Below are 17,434 nucleotides of genomic sequence, written 5' to 3' on the forward strand. Positions count from 1 at the left end.
GGTTGCTTTTTTGCCTTGTTATTTCGAAATAGGATGAGATGGGTCATGTCTAAATGTTTCTTATCTTATATTTCGAGAGCGGAAAGACCCCTCTCCCCTCAGCTAGTCATCATCAGATTCAAAGTGACGTCCACTCCGCCTCTCGTTGACATATGCCTAAAACAACCGAAACATATACCCTTTCAATTGAAAAATAAGACAAATTGAGGACGTTTTTCCCTTGGCCATATGTCAGAAAGCCACATGATGCATGGATTATAATCACTGCACCCCTCTGCTCTTATTATGGGCCTTTTCCTTGTCACTTTCCCTCGCGTTATCTGTAGGCTCTGCACTATACAGTTGCAATGGCACAGTGGTGATGTCAGCATTTTGCTTTGGGTCACACCATCCAATACTATTAAACATTTTTCGAAGAGTTCCTTAAGTTTGCTGTTTGTTGAGTAGCTTAATAAGCCTAAGAGAGAGTGAGAGCGAGAGATTCAAATTGTATGTGGTGAAAGTGACAGAGAGGTGGCTTCCGCCCCTAAATGTATATTGTAATGTACACATTGTTCATTTTGTATAGACAAGCTGTTCCTTGTGAATTATGAAAGGTTAGGGCATAAGTCCTATGTGATCTCTGTTGCTCAGTCAATAACCTGGGGGAAGGAGTATGATGGAGACACAGCCCGCTGAAGCGTAACCATGGTGTAAGGACCATCACAATATTGTGACTGTTCCTCTTCCCCTCCTCTCCCTCTTCCCCTCTCAACCCACACGGCCTGTGTTCCCCTCTGGCGGCCCGCTGGTCACAAAGCATTACGGTAAGCTCTGTGGGCTGAGACGAGGCTGCTCAGTCTGGGTCACTCCACTATTAAGGCTGAAACAGCACCGACAGGAGCATCCTCAGCTAACCCAAATGTATATCTTCTCTTTTCAAAAGCCCCAGCCAAGCCACGGGCTACAGAGACTAGTGAAACAGCACCGACAGAAGCCTCCTCAGCTAGCCCAACTGTATCTCTTCTCTTTTCAAAAGCCCCAGCCAAGCCACGGGCTATAGAGACTACTGTGCACAGAAAGATAAAACAAACATACAAAAAGAAAGCATCAAGCTCAAATACAGTAGTCTGCTTTTTTCACAACGTCAGTGATGTCAAAAGCAAAACTTTTATTTTACCAAAATAATTAAAGAGGACTAGAGCCATCTTTCTAAAATAAAAAGGCTTCTACTCAGCCTTACCATGTCTGGTTTTCGGCCTGGGGTATGAGGATGAAAAAAGCAGCCGTGGCCTACTCTGAAATCCCATTAAGAAGCAGAGAGAGAGAGAGAGAGCAGTCTAGTCAAAGAAGCAATATGTGTCAGTATGGAGGAGAGAACAGTGAACAGGCTAACCCTTTTAAAGCTTGTGTGAATATTTCTAAAGTACTGATGCGGTAGAGCCGGTGCCAAAGTTCAAACCATCATAAAGAGATACTGTATTTTAGTCTCCCTCTCTGATGGGATTCATGCTATTAATTTAACTCTCCATTGGCCACGGTGGTTGGACCCAAAGACACTTCAAATAAATATGCCTTGTTAAAGATAAATCTCACTTGAACACATTTGCCAAATAATAGTAATATTATTCAAGTTTCAATGTGATTGCAGAAGTCCTTTATTTCAAAGGACCAAAGGGATACATTTCAAAAAAGGAGTCAAAGGACATGGGTAAAAATGTATCCATTTTCTATCATTATAACATCTGCACCTGCTCCTGTTAGCATGTTAATGTCAATTCAATGTGACTATGTAAAAGACAAAATAAAGTTATCAAAACATTAAATCCCTTGAGTGTCAGTAGTATGGCACAATGTTGTAATCTCAGAAGAGTGACATGAGAGTAAGTACAGTATATGTACAATCACAACTGAGTCAATACAGGAGTTGTAGCAGCAGTGTTTTCAAAGAAATAGTGCTTAAAACAAGTGAAATGACACAGAACCTAATTACATACCTGTATTTCTCAAAACCATTGTTTGTTTTAATGTACACTTTAAAAAAAAATCACATTGTTAATAGGTCACATCAATCATGTTAAATATATCAAACATTTTCATAGTAAAAAAAGAAATGGGAAAGTAACCAAGTTGATTCTGAAAACATGTAACCACTTGTATCCCATTTCAACTTAAAACTCATAATGATAACAATAATAATGACAATAATTATTGTAACAACTACAAGGAGAAATCTCTTTTCAGCATCTTCACGATGACATACTTCTATTCAGTATTACTTCCCAATCATTTACTATTTACATAAAACATTCAAAATTGTATCCTTCCAGAAGAGACCTTATAATACTCACGTTTGGTTTTCAATGTTTACAAATCTGTCAGTGAACTGTCATTAGATCGTCATCTTAAGACCGGAATAGTTGTTGGAAACCTATAGATTCTGACAATATACTTCCTCTCTCACCAATATGTTACCCTCTAATGTATTGTATGTTAGAGGACATGAATGACAATTGATGAAAACGTAATTGTTGTAAAATAAATAAATACTGAGGTCAAATGAGTGTCTTCTGCTAGTTCAGTCACAGTTGACTTTAGTATTGGACAAGCTCTAACCCAGAGGTACAAGATGTCAATGACAACATCAAAAGGATAATTCAAGTGAAATAAATATTATTATGACAATTGTATAGAAGTGTATGTGCCTGTGAGGACATCAACCCATCACCTGAAATATAATACCATTTATGTTTTACAAAAAAAGACAATTATTGTTACAGATTCTCCAACATACATCAGTAACAGCCACCTTAAATATTAAAACATAAAAAATACAAATAAAAAATGGACCTAAATAACCCTGGTATCCCGTATCAGCATCAGTGGGTGGTTGAAATAAAGTGCAGGATATTCTAGACCAAATTCAGATATTATTCAGATATTATTCAGATATTATTCAGATATTCTAAACCTTTTTTTACTAGACATCACGTATCTCATTTTCTAAGACAATTCATTACATTACCCATTACAGTAAACTTGAGCATTGCCCTTTGCATTTGAAAGTTACATTCCTATTGTATGACAACTCGTAACACTGACGATGATGTCATGTGTCACAAATCATAAAGATGATGGTGCCATTAGCATCTATACATGCTGGGGTAGGTAGTGTCTCCTTGGCTACCAATTACCATGCTGTACTTCAAATGGGAGGAAAAAGAGAATGCTTTTTTTTAAACATGAAAAACACAGAAACAACAGTTAAAATACTCTCACTTACTTCTCTGTGCTATTTAAAAAAAAACATATTAAAACTCAACTTTAGCGCTCTGACAGCATATTATAAACAAAGGACTCAAATGATAATTATGTTATTATAAAACATCAAACAAAACAAAAAAGTACCGAAAACATTTAGGCCCACGTCTTGTTTTTGATCCATGTTATCAACTAGTTGTACAGTACAAGGCTGGTCCAGTGGTAGGATGGTTGGTTGTGACCCTCCTTGTACAGTACAAGGCTGGTCCAGTGGTAGGATGGTTGGTTGTGACCCTCCTTGAGTCAGCCAGTCAGTCAGTGTCCCCTGGTGGTCCCCAGTCAGAGGTAAAAGCCTGAGGACTGGGCATCAGGGAGGCTAGATAAAGTGTCAGGGCAGGGGAGCTGGCCGTTAGACGGCACCACACCATTCCCATTGGGCAGAACACAGCCTCCTGAGTAGGTCCCGTTAAAAATGCAGCCATTTTCCATCTAAGAAAAGAGGAAGAAGAAGAAGACAGGAAAACAATGACGGGAAAGTGCATGTCAGCTTGTGAATAGTATATGACCGTTGATGGTTGATTAACAGATTAACACATGCCATATCTATGACTGCATTGTCAGAAGTATTGGCGATTTAATCAAGAGTTGTTGAAAGATACATTCTCAATATCAAACCATCAAAAATCAAACATCTAAAAAATGATTTTTACCTTACCCAGGTTGCGATTCGCATTATTCATTCTTTAAGTTATTCTTGAATTAATCGTGATCGTAACGATTTATCTAAACACATTGTGGCCGTGAATTGCAATTGTCCTGGTGTGAACTATGAATAACCACTGTCACTTCCGACTAATTTGCCTCAAATCTGGGATCACGTACTTGTCAGTTCCCTTTAAGAAGTCTCCATTAATTCAATGCACGGTCTGAATTGCAGTTCCAGGGGGTCAGTAGGGCATTAGAGAGTACGGTATGTATGTATGTCTCTTTCATGTTGTTGCACTGGCGGATGTACTATGCCAACTAGAGTCAATGTCCCAATAGGCCCTGTTATGAATGCTCCAAATGTATCCACTCTCTGTCCATCAGAAACAACGGGACAATCCACTTTGAACTGAAAATGCTGACTGGATTTTTCTACAGGCGTCACTGAAAGCCTGCCGCTGGCCTCTATCCCCACCCCCTCTTTGCCTGAGCCTCTGTGTGTCTTTATTAGGCAATGGTACAGTAGCAGAGCAAATTCGTAGGTCAGGAAAAAAAGGAAAACCTGGCCAGAAGGCCTTTTATCTTAGATTCATACTGGTGACCCTGAACATACAAACAGAACAAGTGGCACAACATGAGTGGTGGTAACTGTTCCTTGACAGATTCCTACTTTCACTCCTCCTCACTCTCGTCAACAATAAGATCATTATTTTGTCCCCACTTCCTTACGATTATTTAACAATAAACTCTCCTCCGACCGCAAAGTGCTAAAGAGGGTAGTGCATATGGTCCAGTACATCACTGGAGCCAAGCTTCCTGCCATCCAGGACCTCTATACTAGGTGGTGTCAGTGGAAAGCCCTAAAAAATTGCCACCCTAGTCATACTGTTCTCTCTGCTACCGCACGACAAGCGGTACCGGAGCGCCAAGTCTCGGTCCAAAAGGCTCTTTAACAGGTTCTACCCCCAAACCATAAGACTCCTGGACAGCTAATCAAAGGGCTACCCAGACCCCTCTTCTACGCTGCTACTCTGTTTATTATCTATGCATAGTCACTTTAACTCTACCTATATGTACATATTACCTCAATTACTTCAACTAACCGGTGCCCCCCGCACATTGACTCTGTACCGGTACCCCCTTTATATAGCCTTACTTGTTATTTTACTGCTGTTGTTACTTTTATTATTTGTTACTTTTATTTTCTATGTTTTATTTATCTATTTTTTTACTTTTTATTTATCTTTTCTTAACTTCTTAAAGCATTGTTGGTTATTAAGGGCTTGTAAGTAAGCATTTCACTGCAAGGTCTAAACCTGTTGTATTTGGCGCATGTGAGAAGTAAAATTTGATTTGAAAATAAACAATGCAAAGCAACTAGGGGGATGATTCAGAACTTTGTCTACCACTGTCCAGCTGTCATGGCCTCTGAGGCCCTCTGCTAGGGACCATTGTCCCAGCTAAAGCGTCTGCTGGATCATGCACTGGTCTTCAAATCAATATGAAGGTGGTCTCACTGTGGTCTCACCTTACTGTGGTTGGGGTCGTGAGGGATGTCAGAGGTTACCATGTCATAGGCCTCCAGTGAGGGCAGCTGTCTGTAGGACTGTCCAACCCCCAGGATCTGCTCCAGGGTAGCGTTTGGCGGAGGGCACTGCGAGAGGCTGGACAGCACCTGAGCCAAGGGAGGGGGCAGCTGCTCCTGCTGCTGCTTGTGGTTCATCCTCTGGTAGGATGAAACGGCGGCCTCTGTCCCCTGTTGCTCCTCGTTCCCCCCATACGAGCATTCGTTGATGATATAATCCATGCCTGGATTATCAGCCATAGTGAAATTCATACAAGCGTCTACGGTGGGTTGTGTGACGGGAGGTATGTGGCCATTGCTGAGGCAGGGGTTGCTGTTCAGGGTGGTTTCCCCAAGGTGGCTGTAGCTGTAGTCCTGCCACTGCTGTTTACCAGCTGGGTGATGCTCTGTGTGTGTGTTTGGAATGCCATACACTCCGTTGAGATTGGCGTCCGGCTGTTTGGCATGGCACAGAGGGAGCTGGCTCTGGACTATGTCCTGCTGTTGATGTTGCTGGAGGTAGTGTTGGTGCTGGTCGGCTTGCCGCCGGTGAAGATCCCCATCCGGCTCTGACGCCATTCCATTGAACAGAGACTGGGGGGTGTGACAGTGGTCAACCGGGACCCCTGTACTGGCTAGAATGTGCTGGGATGTCCATTGTCCATTGTGTATGGGCTGACTCTGCCCCTGGAGTCCATGCACCACAGGATGGGGCAGGTGATTGTTATGCTGGGCCCAGTCTTGGACCACCACCCCTGGTCGCATGCTGAGGTACTGCTGCATCTTCTGGGAAAGCTGAACTATGGGTGCCTGCCCCACTACGGAAGACTTATGAGGAAGGTATTGAGAGTGCACATTGGTGGCAGAAGTGGGATTACTTTCAACAGGTGCCTTTGTTGTTGTTGTTGTCGTCGTTATTGGGGCAGTTGTACCCGGGATAGTGGAGGGCACCTGGCCCCCGTCCTCTGCCGCGTCTGTCTTTGCCTCCAGGGAGTCGTGGATGTAGGAGAGGATTTCGTCGTTGGTCAGCAGGTCATCCAGGGTAGGAACCCGCTCAGGGTCCATCTCCACCTGGATCATCCTTTCGTCCAGCAGCAGCAGCTCCAGGTCCTCGGCGCTCAGCCCCAGGCCCTCCAGAGCCCCAAAAAGCTCCCCATTGGAACAGGCCTCCCCGTTGCCTCTGTCCCCTTCCCTGTCCACCACACCCCTGACCCTCCAGGGACAGGGAGTCTAGGGTCGCCAGCAGTGGATCAAAGCTTGACGCCGGCTCTGGAAGACCCGGACCCACTACACCATTGGATGACTCATCCCAGCCCTGGAGCAAAGCAGTGGGGTCGGAGTCAGAGAGGCCGACCCGGTCCCCAAACAGACTGCTGTGGAAGGACAGCTTGGGCTCCAGGGCCGGCTGGCAGACGTACACAGACTTATCCTGACTCATCAGCGCCCCCAAGAGGGAGCCTGGGTCCAGGCCATCCCTGGAGACCCTGTCAGTCCGTCCCTTCTTGGAATTGCTGACGTTATTCTCAGAGCCCTGGGCACCGTCGTTGAAGCGTGCAATTGGGTGGTTAGACTGGTAGAGCAGGGCCTCTCCCGTCGCGAAGGTGAAGGGGAGGTGCATGGATCGTTTACATAGGTGCTCGCCCCCTTCCTCCTCCCTAGATGGACAGAAAATAAACAACACCTGTGAGATTGTCATGGTCGGAATTCACCACTGTTTAAACGGCGTGTTACTGTACTGCCACATCATTGGTCATGCATGGAAACTGATCTGAAAATGGCCTCACTGAGATCATACACACACGATAATCCCTTCCTCCATCTGTGTTGTCTGGTGTTCTCGTCACATTAGAAAAACACAACTATTGTCACGAATCCCGCCGGAGATGGTGCCTCTTCCTGTTCGGGCGGCGCTCGGCGGTCGTCGTCGCCGGCCTACTAGCTGCCACCGATCCCCTTTTCTGTTTCATTTAGTTTTGTCTGATTAGTTGCACCTGTTTCCTGTTTAGGTTTCGGGCTATTTAAACCCGGTAGGCCCGCCGGCTTTTGTGCGGGCTTGTTTTCTGTTATTTGATGTGTGTGATTTCTGTGGAAGTATTTTGTTCTCGTACCGTTTTCGTCCTGTTGTTTTGGACTGGGTCTTATTGCGCCCGTGTGTGTGGCGTTGACCGACACTAGTTTTTGGGAATAAATATTCCACATATCAACTACCCTGCTCTCTGCGCCTGACTCCTCCACCCACTACTTCTAGAAGTACATGACAGAAGCCCGCACCAAACCCATGGAGTCAGCAGGAGCAGCGACCACCCATCTTCCATCGATGGAGGAGCGTGTCCTCCATCGGATCGGTTCGGCGATGGACCTGATGATGGAGAGGATGGAGCGATGGGAGAGGAGTGGTCTCCCGACATCCACCCCAGCTCCCCCACAGACGACGACCGCCGAGCACCGCCCGAACAGGAAGAGGCACCATCTTCGGCAGGATTCGTGACAACTATGTCATAACTGTGTCCCTATAGCTATTAGGACCGTGAATATTTCCTGGCCATATGACCTGAGTCGGAAAAACTACTGTTCCCAGACAGTGTGTGTATTTGGGGCTGGATGTGACAGGGCCCAGGGGAGTTCACGTACATCAGAGGCCTCTGCGTGGCGATGATGTAGTCTGGTTTGCCATTCTTGTAGACTAGCCTTGCGTTGGCCTGGACCCACTTCCAGCAGTTGTCCTTGGTGAGGAGTCTGAACACGGTCAGACCGCTCTCTCCTGTCTTCATCACTGAATCCACAGGACACAGTCTTTTAGAGTGAGGCGTACACATGGTAAGTAGTACATTTTGTCAAAGCTACAGTACTCTGCAGAAGTGACAATGGGTAGAGTTCTACTTCTGTTCTACTTAATGATTCTAAATACATATCTAGCTAGCTATTGCCTTATCATTGCCATAAGATTATGCTCTAGCAAGGAGCAATGGTTGGTAGATTTATTTGTTTAAGAAACTAATCTAGGAAAAATTCCAATGTGAAGGCAGAGTAGGTAGCTAGGTAGTCCCTGTAATATTTCTATGTAAGTGTGGGGCTGTGTTGGTAGCTATAGTGCCTTCAGAAATGATTCACACCCCTGGACTTTTTACACATTTTGTTGTGTTACAGCCTGATTTTTAAAATGGATTACATTTTGATTTTGTGTCACTGGCCTACACACAAAACCACACAATGTGAAATAGGACATTTTTAGAAATGTTTACAAATTAATAAAAATTGCAAAGCTGAAATGTCAATAAGTATTCAACCCCTTTGTTATGGCAAGCCTAAATAAGTTCAGGAGTAAAAATGTGCTTAACAAGTCACCTAATAATTTGCATGGACTCACTCTGTGTGCAATAATAGTGTTTAAAATAATTTTAATGACTACCTAATCTCTGTACCCGACACATACAATTGTCTGTAAGGTCCCTGAGTCGAGCAGTGAATTTCAAACACAGATTCAACCACAAAGACCAGGGAGGTTTTCCAATGCCTCGCAAAGAAGGGCACCTAAAGCAGACACTGATTATCCGTTTGAGCATGGTGAAGCTATTAATTACACTTTGGATTTTTATCAATACACCCAGTCACTACAAAGATACAGGCAACCTTCCTAACTTAGTTGCTGGAGAGGAAGGAAACCGCTCAGGAATTTCACGATGAGGCCAATGGTGAGTTTAAAACAGTTACAGAGTTGAATGGCTGTGATAGGAGAAAATTGAGGATGGATTAACAACACTGTAGTTACTACACAATACTAATCTAATTGACAGAGTGAAAAGAAGGAAGCGTGTACAGAATAAAAAACAAGGCATCCTGTTGGCAATAAGGCACTAAAGAAAACTGCAAAAAAATTGGTGAAGAAATGTACTTTATGTTCTGAATAGAAAATGTTATGCTTGGGGCAAATCCAACACAGAACATCACTAAGTACCACTCTTCATATTTTCAAGCATGGTGGTGGCTGCATCGTGTTATGGGTATGCTTGTCATCAACAAGGACAAGGGAATATTTTTTTAGAAAAATAAACAGAATAAGGCTAAGCATAGGCAAAATCCTAGAGGGAAACCTAGTTCAGTCTGCTTTCCACCAGACACTGGGAGACAAATATACCATTCAGTAGGACAATAACCCAAAACACAAGGACAAATATACACTGGAGTTGCTTAACAAAATGACATTGAATGTCCCTGAGTGGCCTAGTTACAGTTTTTACTTAAATCGGCTTGAAAATCTATGGCAAGACTTATAAATGGCTGTCTAGCAATGATAAACAACTAACCAACAGAGCTTGAAGAATTTTTAAAAGAATAATGTGATAGCATTGTACTGTCTAGGTGTGCAGAGCTCTTAGAGACTTACCCAGAAAGACTGTGAAAGGTGATTATAATATGTATTGTCTTATGAGGTTGAATACTTGTACTTTTTGTCTTCCACTGACATTACAGAGTATTTTGTGTAGATCGTTGACGAAAAATTACAATTAAATAGATTTTATCCGAGCTTGTAACAGAACAAAATATGGGAAAGGTCAAGGGGTGTGAATACGTTCTGAAGGCACTGTAAATGGATCATTGCTGGTACTCTGCTCATGTAGTGGATTTGTGGGCCTATCCTATCGGCTCTGCGGCTTTGCTCAATCTGCTCCGTAATCTACTGGGATTACTTGGGAAAGCTGTCCGAACTCTGTGACCACCATCTTTGACCTGGTCAGACCCGGCCTCACTGATGTTTGAGGACAGCACCAATTCAAACCAATCCGAAATAAATACTCCCATGTTTGTATTTTTTCAAAGCTTGAACCCCTACATAACCTGATGACAGATAGACATAATAGACATGAGGCTTACTTCGGACATGGTTCTCAGCACAGTACAACATATCCGCTGCATGGATAAACTGATAGCCGGAACCTCGCACCCGAAGTTCAGCTTCAGTATACCCAAGCACAATTTTCCCCCTGCAAAAAGACAAAGGATAATGTCAATTAACATGGTTTCACTTCATATGATAACAAGTGCTACATTACAATAACATTATGACTGTGACAAATGACAGTCTATTCAGTACTATTGTACATCAGTCCAGTTATTGGTCCCATGTGGCTCAGTTGGTAGAGCATGGCGCTTGCAATGCCAAGATTGTGGGTTCGATTCCCACAGGAAACCAGTACGAAAATATACGCTCTGGGTAAGATGTAAATGTATTTCAATGATTGTAACTGCCACAACATCAGCATGATAATGAGCAAGTCAAAGTGAGCGTACTTTGCGTCACATGCCATGGGGGTGAAGTCCAGCTTGTGTTTGGTTCTGAAGATCATATTCTTGGTCCTGATCTCCAGGATGGAGGGGGGCTGGAGGGGCGTAGCGATGGCAAACAGGGCCAGCTGGGGGGGCGCCTTGCCCCCGTTATCCTGCCGTTGGTTCTGACCATGCAGGAACTTCAGCCTGCCCTGCAGACTTAGGGCCTGGCAGGGTGGGAGAATGCAAACATTTGTTTAAGACATTATGTATATTTTCGTCTTCGATTGTCCGTGTGTTTAATTCTCTGTCCAAAGCCCATCTGACAATATGTTTAATTGAATCTGAAGTCCATGTTAATCCATCAAAATCGCATTGTGACGTATTAACATGTCACACTAATTCAATGTGAGCTTGACTCTGGGTGAGCCTAAAAGACTGTTAGACACACACTATTCGGGGACTGAAGGTATTTGGTTGGGGTGAGGGGTGTTAGGTCGGGTTGATGGCTGGGGTGGCAATAACACCTACCAGGAAGCCAGAGGAATTGTCCAGGAGGCATCGGAAGCGACTCACAAAGTTCCTCTCCAGGAAAGAGGAGTTCTCTGGGGGGAGCTGCTCAGGGTTATAGGTCACAGTTGCAGTAGTGCTGCTGTCCGGCTCCGCATCTGTGGGTCAGAAGATATGACATGTTCAGACCAGGCGTTACCATCAAAATCCTCTAACCACCTATTTCACTATACTTGGAAATGATCCTCAAGATTACAGTATACAGTTCAGTCATACAGTAGAAACAGAACAAATCTGTGCCACTTCCCTAAAATGGTAATACAAACAGTTGAGGTAATCACTGATAAAACTGCTTATTCATCTCATTAAATAATAATTATTTTTATGTTTGTAAAGGAATTCATCAACACAAAAAGCTAAAAATGAGTAAACAAAGCCTTTATTCAATATCTCTCAGCACATTGAAACTGCTAACGGTGCTGCTTTTGTTCTGTTCTGTATGTGGCCTCTCTCTGGAGTAATTATTGACCTGACTGTGGTCCTCTTCTCCCAGCTCTGTTGAAAATACACTTATGTAATTAGCCCGAGAGGCTAATGTAGTCTTAGCACGCCATGTGACAGCGTCCTCTCTACCAGAAGGAAAACCTTGCAGCATTACCCCTAGTGGAGAGGTAGTTCGGTGCAGAGGCCTGAGCCTTTCTCTAAAAAAATGTGCAACAAGGATGGAGAACCCGTGGTCTAATGTTTTAGGTGTTTATGATCAGTTATTAGTTATAGATGTTTATAAGGTGTTATAATGGCATTGCCAATGCATTATGAAGAGGGTATTCATAGAGGTCTAACACTGAGGCACGATTTCACCTGAGGGGGTCTCTCCCAGTGGGGTCACAGGGGCCACGATGTCAGGTGGGTTGAGGGCCCAGTGGAGGTTACTCCTCAGCTCCTGCTGGTCCTCAGTATGAACCAACTCATACACACTCTGGTGCATAACATCAGTCTGTGGAAGGAGAGAGAGGCAGGAGGGAGAGGGAGTGAGAGAAGGAAGGAAGGAGGGGGTAGGGAGACAAAGATTGGTAGATTATATAGAGACAAACAACATAAAGGTTTTGGAAATATACATATTATAAAGACAGTTCAAATAAAGATTATGGAAAGCATGCACAATACAGACACACAAAATCTACATCATTGAGGGCATCCTTATACAAATTACATTGAGGGAACTTTGGACACTATACTGCTAAACTGAAGGAGTGATGTTATGGGAACATCGCTATAGTGAAAGAGTCTGGGATATACTGTATCTCCAAGAGTGTGTTGAATTCCCAGTGTCTCAGTGTGTACTGAACTTCTCCAGGGTCTGAATTCCATACAGTAGACTGCATAATGTGTGAGAATTGTTTCAATCCTTCGTGCCTCTACTATCCCTCCATCCTCCCATCCAACTCTTCAGCGTCTGTGGCGCTGTTGTGCTGGCTAGTGCTGCTGCCCACTATCCACTACCATGGCTGGTGGTTTCTTTTCACTAAAGGTCATGCTATTAATAGACTGGTCTCTCCCAGTTTCTCGCTGTGGACCTGCTGAGCAGAATAAGACTACACACTGAGCAGGCAGGGGCCACAGCCCAGACAACGGCCCCCGACAAATCGCAGCAGACACCGCACGCAACCCCCAACCCCAAACCACAACCATAATGCCAATTAATATTATGTCCATTTAACCAGGTTTATACAGGTTAGTCTCATTGAGATAAAATCTATTTTGCAAGACCATAGCATCTATAGGCAACTGTCTCTACACGGAAAACCTCTACAGTTCTACAGGGTAACATTGGATGTCCGTATTACATGTAATTAATGATCCAAACCTAGATCAGAGATGACCAGGTGTCGATGGAGGATTATGCGTTAACGTTTGCAAACATGCATGCCAATGCTGCACTGGGGTTACCCAGCGGTAGAATGAATGCTATTATTCAGTCAAGACCACAAAGATGATCAAGCTGCCTCACCAGATGCCTGCTTGTCCATTATGAATGAGCTGAGAGACAGAACAACCTGGTCATGTTTTAGGGATATAACCTTCACTGGGCTACGGAAAGGGAGGGGGGACAATCTGTACGGTACCTGGTGGAAGCCCAGGTAATCCTGGATGGTGTGAGAGGAGTAAAAAATGGTCCCATCATTTGTGACCACCAGGATGAAGCCGTTCAGAGCCTGTAGGTCAAACATGCACGAGATGAGAAAAAATTGTTAGACAACACAATGATCACTTATTAAACTTCTGTTAGGCTTTGTCCTCCTTTCTTAGTCCTTCCTTAGTCCTCTCATATCTCCGGGTTCTGTTAGAACATGCATCTCATTCAGAATTCTGCTGTGTGTTTTGATTACTTTAGCAAAAATGTGACTGTAGTGGTGGTCATGCAGATGTAGGATATTAATTTGATCACTCTTCTGTTGCTGAGAATTTTGTAGCACCGTAGGAAATGCAGATGAGTTTTGTGATTTACATAAATTCACAGAAAACCTACACTAACACACAATTATATTAACGTTATTGCACTTTTCATGAAGCCTACTTTTGGCCAGCTAATAGTCTAACCACCCATCAAGCAACATTATGGACTAAAATTTCTAATCCTTTTCCTGCAGGAATAGGATGCTTTTACACCTGCATGGTTTGCTGTTTGGGGTTTTAGGCTGGGTTTCTGTACAGCACTTTGAGATATCAGCTGATGTACGAAGGGCTATATAAATACATTTGATTTGATTTTATTTGATATTTTGCTGTGACAACATAGGTCAAATTATGATCCAACATTTGTATGTATCCTACAGTGAGATCGTTGCACTCTAAACCCTAAGAGAGGATGAGGTGTTGTCAGTATACTGTATGCAAGGCAGGGTTGTTCTGAACTAGAGGTAATCAAATAATATCAGGAATAAGAGATTAGTCACTCATTTGTTTTATCCCAAACAGGAACAGCTGCTCCCATGTTTCCACCCCACTAATCACACACACTGCCTTGCCCTTGCACACAATAACATTTAGTGACCAGACTTACAAACAGGCATATAACCTTATTTACCTTATTAAAACAAAACAGACATTAGCATGTACATCCTTCACCTGATCTGCTAACACTCACACAAAAACCCAGGACAACAAACACACACACACACACACACACACACACACACACACACACACACACACACACACACACACACACACACACACACACACACACACACACACACACACACACACACACACACACACACACACACACACACACACACACACACACACACACACACACACACTAACACTAGCTGACATGAATAAACTCATGTACGGACAGTGCAATGGGTGCAAACACAGAAAGTACACTCAGTCTTCCCAGGGGCTGAGCCATGACTAAAGTATGGTGATGTCATGTTGCTCTTTCACTAATAATCAGTGATTCACCCCAATTATCTGCACCAGATCCTCTGTGTGTAAGCACTGCAGTCCAGCAAAACACAAACATCCTCATGTCAGCTTGGATGGTTTGTACACCATCTTGGAAGTACAGTAAATAGCCAGATTCCAGGGTCTAATGTCCCAGGCATTCAGCAACTACAAATTAGTGAAGTGAAATAAATGTTGCAAGCCCCTAGTGGCAGACACCCTATGAAGACTGTTCCATATACGTTGAAGCAGTGAAGTAGTCAAGTCACTAAACCTCGAGTCAGAGTTGAGTCCCAAGTCCCTAGTGTTCGAGTCTGAGTTCAAGTTTGAGTTCTTTGTATTGCTCTCCAATCATTTTTTAAAAGCAACACTTCATTACAGTGTTGCACATTTGTAAGGCTAAATAGATGGTCATTTTCAGTGAAGAACAATTGTGTGACTTGCTTCAGCTCTTTAAAAGTATTTTTGTGGTAGTTGAAGAAGTGAAATATAGTCAAAGTTAAATATATTAAAATATCTGGTCTCATTACTTTGATAAGACTACTATAACAACCGTATTACTTTGGATACACTCAGACTACTACACTTTTGCTCGTGAGGAATTAGAAAAGTTTTAGCCTATCATTTGGTGAGAGAAATATCATGGTGCACCTTGTGGAAGAAGTTTAGAATTGTGTTAGTGTTGAAAAATCGAGGCTGGTGTGGTAGAGGGAGTGACTGTTTTATAAATAGTGGATAGTATCCTTCAGTGGGAGACCAAGTAGAGGTAAGTAGCCCAGAGGTGCTAGTAGCTGTACATTGCAGTAGTAATACTGAATGTTTAAGATAGGTAAGGTCATGGGTTAGCTATAATAAGTGGGGTCGTTATTGTAGTTTGGTTAGTGAGTATGGGGGCTGGGGTGAACTGCATGGCATGAGAAGTCGTGGGAATTTGTAATAATAGGGCCTTTAGAACATATATATGTAATCAAAAAGTTGTATGCAAACACATTGGTGCTAACCAGTCTGCACGTTTCATAGTTTGAATGGCATTTCTCACTTAAATGGTGTAAGAGGAGTAGCGTTGCAAGGAATAACTACAATAAAGTCTGAAATAAGTGGTACATTATTAAGAGGGTGTCTGCTTTCGCAAGCCACACTAAATAGATAATACAGCTATCAAACATTTGCTGTTGTAGCTGGTATGTTGAATTATCGAAAAGAGAGTGATTTTCTGAAAAGAAAGTTACAACTGGTTGAGTCCAAGTCCGATTCGCCACTGGTCAAGTCTAAGGTGGGTCATGAGTCATAAATATTGTGACTTAAGTCTGAGTCAAGTCAGAGTCCTGGACTCGAGTACTAAAACACTGCCTTGAAGTGAGTATTTAATGTCCTTGAACTCTAGAGAACCACAATTTGTACAAGCTAGATTGTAGACTTCCTGGATGAGCAGAATAGAGATCACATCTCTAATGGGTCTCCATTTGAGCATGCTTGTACCGTATGAACACTTACAGTATCTGCCAGCATTCTGCAGAACTACTTTCCCACTTGACGGTAGTGTTAGGCTTCTGGGGGACTACTTTGAGTATAAGAGGTTGAAAACAGGCTGTCCTCAGTCTGTCTATTTTCAACAATGACAGTGAAGGGCGAAAACTCAATTAATCTGTTTTGCCTCTCTTTTCCTCCTCCTCTCCTGCTGTAAATAATGAATGACCTCACAGCTCCTCTATAATTCACTACCAAGTGTCTGACGTTGAACTACAGAGAAGAAAATGAGGAGAGAGAAAATCAGACATGGTCAGAAATAGCCCTCTTCACCGTTCACCTTCTCTGCTTCTTCCCTTAACTTTGCCTTTTCTTCCTGTCTCCCAGTCTTTTACAATGTCCCATGGCTGTTATCTCAATCTGACTAAAAGATTCCATCTTGACTAATTCCTCCTCCCCAGAATGAGCTTTCATGCTTCATTACTAACACATCGGAGAGATGTAGGTTTATCTTAATAATGAAACTTTGTTCGTAGACCAGGGACGGCTGGCAGACTGTTTCCTCTGCTATACTCTGGAATTCCACTGTGCTGCACATAGAGGGGAACTGGACTGGAAAATCAATGACTCTAGTGTATCCAAAAGAGATTTGGCAGCCAACTAGCTCACTCTCCACTCAATAACACATATAGAGAAACAAAATTAAAATAGCTCCCTAGAGTTGGAATTGTAAAGTAAATGAAATGACAATGAATACTAGAATGACAAATTGAGGTGTAGCATATTAATGTATTCTAGAGCCTTGGGAATTAATAAGCAGATGTACATTTCCGTCATTTAGCAGACACTCTTATTCAAAGCGACTAGAGTTAAATGCCTTGTCAAGGGCACATGGACATATTTTTATAGTCCGCTCAGGGATTCGAGCCAGCGACCATTCAGTTACTGGCCCAAAACACTCTAACTGCCTAGGCTACCTGCCCTGTTACATGTTGAATTAAAGACAAAGTGCTGGCTAATGAGTTATGAGGTTTATCCGACATTTCATCACTGGATATTAAGCCTTGTAGTTCCCAAAAGAGGAGAGTGTTTTTATTTTTTTTATTTTAGAAGATTCCACATTTTGATGTTTATTATTTTTGAAAAGGAGATATTTTCTCAAGTGCTTTGGTGCCTATCTTGCAAAAATATCCAAAGGGGCATGTTAAGCCACACGGTTAGCCGACTCAG

At 43.0% G+C, this 17,434-nt stretch overlaps 1 pseudogene; it reads right to left on the reverse strand.

The window, feature by feature from the left end:
* Positions 1–1,442: 1,442 nt before the first annotated feature.
* The window catches only part of LOC124043920, a 62,695-nt pseudogene continuing 46,703 nt past the window's right edge, over positions 1,443–17,434 (reverse strand).

Source organism: Oncorhynchus gorbuscha, linkage group LG09, assembly GCF_021184085.1.
Source record: "Oncorhynchus gorbuscha isolate QuinsamMale2020 ecotype Even-year linkage group LG09, OgorEven_v1.0, whole genome shotgun sequence".
Taxonomy (NCBI): Eukaryota; Metazoa; Chordata; class Actinopteri; order Salmoniformes; family Salmonidae; genus Oncorhynchus; species Oncorhynchus gorbuscha.